Genomic DNA, 7,952 nt, shown 5'->3' with positions numbered 1-7,952 from the left:
TTGATACTAATATCGATATATTTTTGTCAAATTTTTATGATATTTTCAAATTTATATTGTATTCAAAAATAAAAACATCATCTTTTAAAATCACATAAGACCATACTATAACATCGACTAGGATAAATAATAAAATGAAATATTAAAATCAAGATGTATCTCGTTGCATTGCACGAGTATCCTTCTAGTATGATATAACAGACACATTCTTCCATAAACTAAATTTGCATTTCAGCAGAGAACATGGTAATTTATTTCTTATCATTTTTATTTTCATTCTCATTTTCATTCATTTACCTGAACCAAACACCCTCTTAGAATTATTCACCAAATTTTCTAATAAGTCTTATATGGATTAACTTTGTCTGTCTAAGTATAAAGTTATTGTTGCTTATTATTTTTTTACTAATTAACCGTCTAGATGATATAAATGACCGTTTTACCCATCAATTCAACAATCTGGAACGAACAATATGAACTTGAACAACTTGGAACAAACGATCAATAAAAACTTGCAAAATCTGGAACAATCCGAACCATAAACAATCTGAACTTGAGAGATGAAGATTTTGATTAGGTTTGGAGAAGGAATGGAGAACAAAAATGTAAAGAGGGTTTTGATTAAAAGGAATAATCGAAATCAAAATCGAACTTCAAGAAAATCGGACTTACAAAAATGAAATCGAACTTCAGAAACTTCAAACAATGAGGTGGGGAAAAGAGGGAGGTGTCCATCAGGAATGAGGTGTAGGGTCGCAAGGGAAAAGAGGGAGGCGTTGATGAGGAAGAAGACTGTCGTCGGAAAGATGGTCGTATGTCATGACGAAGGTGCAAGGGTGTCTCAGGATACACAGTGGAAGAGGAGGCGTGGGAAGTTGATAGGGTTTCGAATGGAGTCTGGAAGAGGAGGCATGGGAAGAATGCATGTTTGTAAGGGGTAGGGGTGTCTTTTTTTCAAGTGAACGGGGACAACACATCATTCCCATTTTTGCGAATAAGACATGTTTTGTGCGAATAAGTCACAAGTAAACAACCCAAAAAAGTTATGTGAATAAGTCAGATAGACCATTAAGCCTATTAAGCTCTAAGAAAACATACATCAGTTCTATAATATTAATTCTTTGTATTCATTCTATTTATCTTATTATTATTATTATTATTGGACTATGTATAACAAATAGGGTTGTAAACGAACCAAACGAACACGAACGGAGGCTTATTCATGTTCGTTCGTTTAACTTAACCGAACAAACGAATGAGCACGAACGGTAAATGAACGAAAATCTTTGTGTTCGTGTTCGTTCGTTGAGAAATCAGGTGTGTTCGTGTTTGTTTATGTTCGTTCGTTAACATGCTAAACGAACGAACATGAACGAACATAAACGAACGAACTAAACAAACATAAATAAGTATTATTTGAATTCAAAGTAAATAAACAAAATATTATATATTAACTTTAATATATAAACGAACATAAACGAATGAATATAAACAAACGTAAATGAACGGTAAATGAACGAACGTTCACAAACATAAATGAACGAATGAAACTCTTGTTCATATTTGTTCGTTTAACTAAACGAACAAAAAAAATTGTTCATGTCCATTCATTTATTAAATAAACAAACATAAACAAACTTCCCGCCTAATGGTTCACGAATAGTTCGTTGAACGTTCGGTTCGTTTACGACCTAATAACAAAAAGTTGAATTACAGGACTTCTTTTAGATAATCAATATATAAAAAAGAGTAACTAATCTTTTTCGTCTTTGTGTTCTGTTGTAAATTTCGATTTTCGTTATTGTAATTTTGAAAAATTACTATGTTCATCCCCATGGTTTATAATTAATTATTATCTTCGTTCGTATGATTTAAAATGTATTCCTTTTTTTTGTACCAGCGGTTTACAATTCATTTCTATTTTAGTCTCTCATACTTAAAAGTAGTAGTTAGCCTCGAGAATGAAAATAAATATGAATTGCAAGTCATAGGGACGAACTGCAATTATAAAATCATAGAGACGAAATCCATAATTTTTAACAAACCAGAAGAAAAATGTAATTTATTCTATAGAAAATTAAATATGAAACCGAACGTACCTCCAAAACGTCCACATCTTAATCATTGTGCGTTTCATCTTTTTCTACAGTTGAAGCAGACGAAGAAAAGCAGCAACAAGTGGAGCTACGTAGTATGCAAGAAAAAGAAGTCGGTTTTAAAGGTATTTTCTTAAGGATTCATAATTAAAGACGTTTTATAAATTTGTACAAAGCTTATGTCACACAAATACGACGAACTACAATAGGTGTTGCCAGAGGAAACCCTATTCATATCAATCGAATAAAAAATGCACCACATTTGGAACTACAAACCAGTACATCTGCAACTAAAATAATGTCGTCTTATATTTAAAAGGTAAAGTTCAAATTTGGTCCCTAATGTTTGTAATTTTCAACTAATATCGTCTGTAACCTTTAAAAACTCGGATTTGGCCTTTTACGTTTGTCAATTTTCAATAGTTTTGGTCCTTCTGTCTAACGACTATTAACTGTTTTTATTGAGTCCAGTTAAATGAGGGTTATTTTAGTCATTTTCACTATTCTCTTAATTTTATATTAGTATTATAACATTTTATTTTTTTTATTTAAAACCAAAAAGAAAAAGGTATAACCACTCCCTTTCGTTTTTCTTTTATTTATTTTTTTACAATTTAAAATTAAAAATACAATATGTTTTTTCCTATTTTAATATAATAAAAATGACTAAAATACCCCTCATTTAAGTAGATTTAATCGAAAAAGTTAATGATCGTTAGACTGAGGGACCAAAATCGTTCGGAATTCACAAAAACAAGGGACCAAGTCCTAGTTTTTGAAATTAATGGAGATGTCATTTGAAAATTGCAAATGTTAGGGACCAAAATTAAATTTTACTCCTATTAAAAAGATAAATACAAGGATATATCGAAAATCATATAAAAATTGTCTAGAAGTTAGAAGGTGAAAAACTAGTTTTATAGATGAAACAACACATGTAAAAACCAGATCAACCAAAATCATCCAATGAATTTGATTTTCAGCTATGATTCATATGGTTTCAAATGATTTCTTCTTGTGTGTAAGTAGGGGTGTTTATGGGTTGGGTTGATCGGATTGAAGACATTTGAACAATCCAACTCAATGCTTACGGTTTGAAAAATCTTAACTCAACCCAATCCAAACCGTACGAGTTGGTTGAGTTGATACTTTGGTACATTAAAATATTCTTCTAACCTTGAATATGTTATTTATTTACTCATAATCTCTTTTTCATCATCAACCATTTGATACAACTTATCCATGGTTCTTACGTATATCACATTCAATTAATTTTCTCAATTTACATATATATGTTCATAGTTACGGAACATATATATGAATAAGTTACATAGAGATGTGAATATATTGAAAATATGTATATATGAAGAGCGTACATGATAGTGTAATTGTCTAATGTAATTAATAGAAATTCAACAATCATATAAAATTCAAAAAATAAAAGGATATCGGGTTCATCGAGTTGGGTTGGGTTCAAACTATAGTAACCCAATATCAACACAATACCTACGGTTTGAAAATTTTACAACTTGGTTAGACATCGAGTTGCTTCGGGTTGAGTTATTTCGCCTTGGATTGGGTTGGGTTGATCGAGTTGGTCAGATTTTTAATCTCCCCTATGTGTAAGTATGAATGTTTATTTCATATATAAACATATTCTTGTGTTTTTTCCACAAGCAAAAACATTCATTGATATTTTACATATGAAACAACATTGTATAAGCACCGCATACTGGTTTCATAGTTTCTAATTTTTCGATGATTTCCATATGATTTGCCCCCTACATTGATATGTTAGAAATATATGGTATTATCATTTAAAAGAAAGTATTTCTATTTCAGAACTAAAAAAAAAAGATAGTTAGATAAATCATTTGATTTTTGATAAAAAAAAAATCTTAATTTTCATGAAATATCTCATGTGATATCCACAATTAATTCATATGTAATAGTTGTAGATATTTTTGTGAATCATATGTGATTATGTGTATTACATTTATAGATCTTTTTCTGATGTAAATATTATCACATGTGATAATGCGTCAATTTATATTCAGATGTATATTATTATAGTACAAGTTCACATAATGGATCATATGTGATACGTAATGGATCATATGTGACAAGTAATAGATTATATGTTGAACAAAGCTAATCATATATGATTCAAAACATGGATTCAGAAAATAGAGAAAAAATGATGATAAAGATAATGAATTGGTTGTGGATATCACATATGGTATTTGATGAAATTATGATTTTTTTTATTCAAAAGTGTATATAGAAAAAAAATTATATAAAAGTTGATAAAAATTTATGAGTTAATTAAAATTAAAAAAATAAATAAATCTAAAAGATATTATGATATTTTTATGGATTTATCCAATTCAAGTTAATAATTATCTTGATTTCTAAAAATTATTTTCATTTTTTATTTATAATATTTTTTAATTAATGGATTATGTGGCTCATATTCTTTCTCACTTTTTTAGCAAATTGATCGCCTTCCCATTATACATACATACATACATACATACATACATACATACATACATACATACACACATACATACATACACACACACATACATACATACATACATACATACATACATACATACATACATACATACATACATACATACATACATACATACATACATACATAGGTGGTTTAATTGGAAACTACTCTTACGATATAAAATATTAGAACTTGAAAAAATTGGTTCAAATTTGTCTAAGCGTCAAAGTCTGAAGAGCGTCTCCAGAGATATGAAGTTGTGAAGTCGGAGTTTGAGAATAAGTTTATATAGTGTACTTAGAGTTTGGAAGAGATAGTGAAGAGTTTGGCTGCATTGTTATCAAAGTTCGAGAATAAGTTTGTATAGTGTATTCAGAGTTCGGAAGAGATTGTGAAGAGTTTGGGTGCATTTCTATCAGAGTTCGAGACTAAATCTAGATGCACTTATCCAGAGTTAGACACTTAATCGTTTCTACTCTGATATGTTTCTCAAGATCAAAGACTCAAAGCCTCAAGATACTATGCCACGTGTTACAAGCTTATTAGTATGTGTTGTCATTCAATATAACTGTAGTCTTTCCATATTGTATAAATAGAATCCATACACATCATTGTAACAGTTTCTCTCTAGAATCTCTTGTATTCATATCTTTCAATCAATGACATGATGACTTGATCAATTTTTATCGTATTCATTCTTATTTGATTGACATTTTTTTATATTGTAAATCAGTATACGGACCTCACACAAACTTTGCAACTCTTGTAGATGCCATCGATATCATCAATCAAAGGTCAAGATTCATTTGGGTTATTTATGTTAAGAATATAGTAAATTAACAAAAATAGGACGGGAGGGTATAATGGTACATTGCAGTTTCAAATACAAATAAGGAAACCGAATGAATCACTATTATTAAGGGAACGTGATCACTTTTCAAATCAAATTATGTATTCTGGTTACTAAATTCACAAGAACGTCTTTAAGTATTTGATCAAGCATGATTCGTCTAAAAGGAGATAACCTTCAAGGGTTTCACGACTTTTGATTGTTTTATTTAATCAACATGGCGAAACCTTATTGAAACCATATTGAACCATAATAAAACCTCATTGAAACCGTAGTGAACCATAATAAAACCTCATTGACACCATAGTGAAACATAATGAAACCTTAGTGAAACAGTAGTGAAACATAATGAAACCTTATTGAAACCATAGTGAAACCGTAGTGAAACCATAATAAAACCTTATTGAAACCTTATTTAAACTACAGTGATAATGAAACCATAGTGAAACTACAGTGAACCATAATGAACTACAATGAGTGTGTTTCATAATTTTTCTGCATCATTGTAGTCATCAAGTTCATCATTGTAATGAATAAGTAATGACACCAGGATAAATATCAACCGGTCGAATAAAAGATGATAAAAACACCTCATTATTATCAAACACATCTCGAACATGTATTTCATTAAGCGAAATATCTTCAACGTTAGTCTCCTTCATTCTTTCAACGATAAACACAGACCTACAAATGATGAAAACGAACCTGCAATTGTTGAACACGAACCTACAACTGATTTGAAATCTTAGACGGCAAGGTTTTGTGATGAAAACCGTTGAATATGTTATGTAACTGATGGGTAGTAAGATGACGAGACGAGATTGGCGAAGAAAATATTTTTGAGATTGTTATTGTTAGCTCCGGTGGCGGGATGTGGAGGTGTTAGAGGTTATGGAGGTGGAGGTGGAGGTGGAGGGTGGTGGGGTAGAGATTTGTTTAGAAAAAAATGATTTACCATAATTAGTTGGTTATTATTTTGTACATATTCGAAAATAAAACCAAATGATAATTACCATAATTAAAACCGTTTAGTACACTTTGACCATTAAGTCCCTATAATTAAAAATAAACAAAATTAAAAGAAAATCAACGATTGGTGGACTTCGATGTGCAAAGTTTGCATCATAAGAGTGGTTTGCATTTGATCCTCTATATATATAGGGTATATTTCAAATGGAACCATGTCCATTCGTACAACCAATAACCCAATCAATTGAGATATTTTTGGAAATGATAAGAGTTCATTTATTATGATTTGAATATTTATGGAAGATGACTAGAGTTCATTAATTATGATCAATACTTTATATTAGAAAACAATCAAAACTTTTATGAAATCACATATTCATCAAATTAAATGGATGGTTGAGATTGAGTTGTATTGGTTGTACAAATGTAAAGAGTTTAATAATAACCCACCTATATATATATATATATATATATATATATATGAGGTTCGAATTAAAAGATACGCCCGTCCAAGGTCTTGTAATTAGTTTACACATTTTCCTATTGTGCACCATCAAGCTCTTATCGAGCATCGTCTTCAACCTGACTTTACTAGACATATTGAAATTGAACACAAAGAAATGGTCATTTAGGCTAAAGCACCTCCCCTTTATATTCATCTTCTCCAGCAAGAATTGAAGACCTCCCATGTTTGCCATCGTTTGATTTCCCTGGATTTGAGATCCACCGTCATGGAAAATTGCAAGATATATGGACGATATCCGTTTAAAATTGCAGACGTTAGGGACCAAAATTGAACTTTACTCTTATTAAAAAGATGAATACAAGGATATGTTGAAAATCATATAAAATCGTCTAAAAGTTAGAAGCTGTGAAAACTAGTTTCATAGATGAAACAACACATGTGAAAACCAAACCCTTGAAAATCAACCAAAATCTCCCAATTAGTTTGATTTTAAGTTATGATTCATACGGTTTCAAATGTTCTCTTCTTGTGCGTAAGTATGAGTGTGTGTTTCATATAAACATATTCATGTGTTTTTTCGCAAACGAAAACATTCCTTGATGTTTTCATATATGAAACAACACTGTATGAACACTACAAACCGGTTTCATAGTTTCTAACTTTTAGATGGTTTCTTTAATAATTACTACTTTTGAACGCTTTATCTATTTTCTAAATTTGATTAGATTATAAAAAATAAAATCAGATCAATTATTAGATATTGTAAAACTTATAATCGTGATAATCAATTATGCAAGAGAAATACAGGTTTCTATACTTAAGTTGTCCCTTTGTATCATAAATATGTTCTACTATTGAAATATAGATTTGGTTCTTAAATTTGGGTTCTTCGTCTTTAATAAACTGTTCGACGATATAGGTTCTCTCTCCCTGTGTGGATCCATCTCATATTTGGACTTATTAGTTCAATATATCGCAATTTTTTTATCTTGTGTTTCATTGCTCTATCTATGTTCTGTTGCTTTGCTTTTATGGTCTAGCATAGAGTTT

Source organism: Cynara cardunculus (assembly GCF_001531365.2).
Source record: "Cynara cardunculus var. scolymus isolate 2C chromosome LG 5, CcrdV1, whole genome shotgun sequence".
Classification (NCBI taxonomy): Eukaryota; Viridiplantae; Streptophyta; class Magnoliopsida; order Asterales; family Asteraceae; genus Cynara; species Cynara cardunculus.
This window is presented reverse-complemented; position numbering follows the sequence as displayed.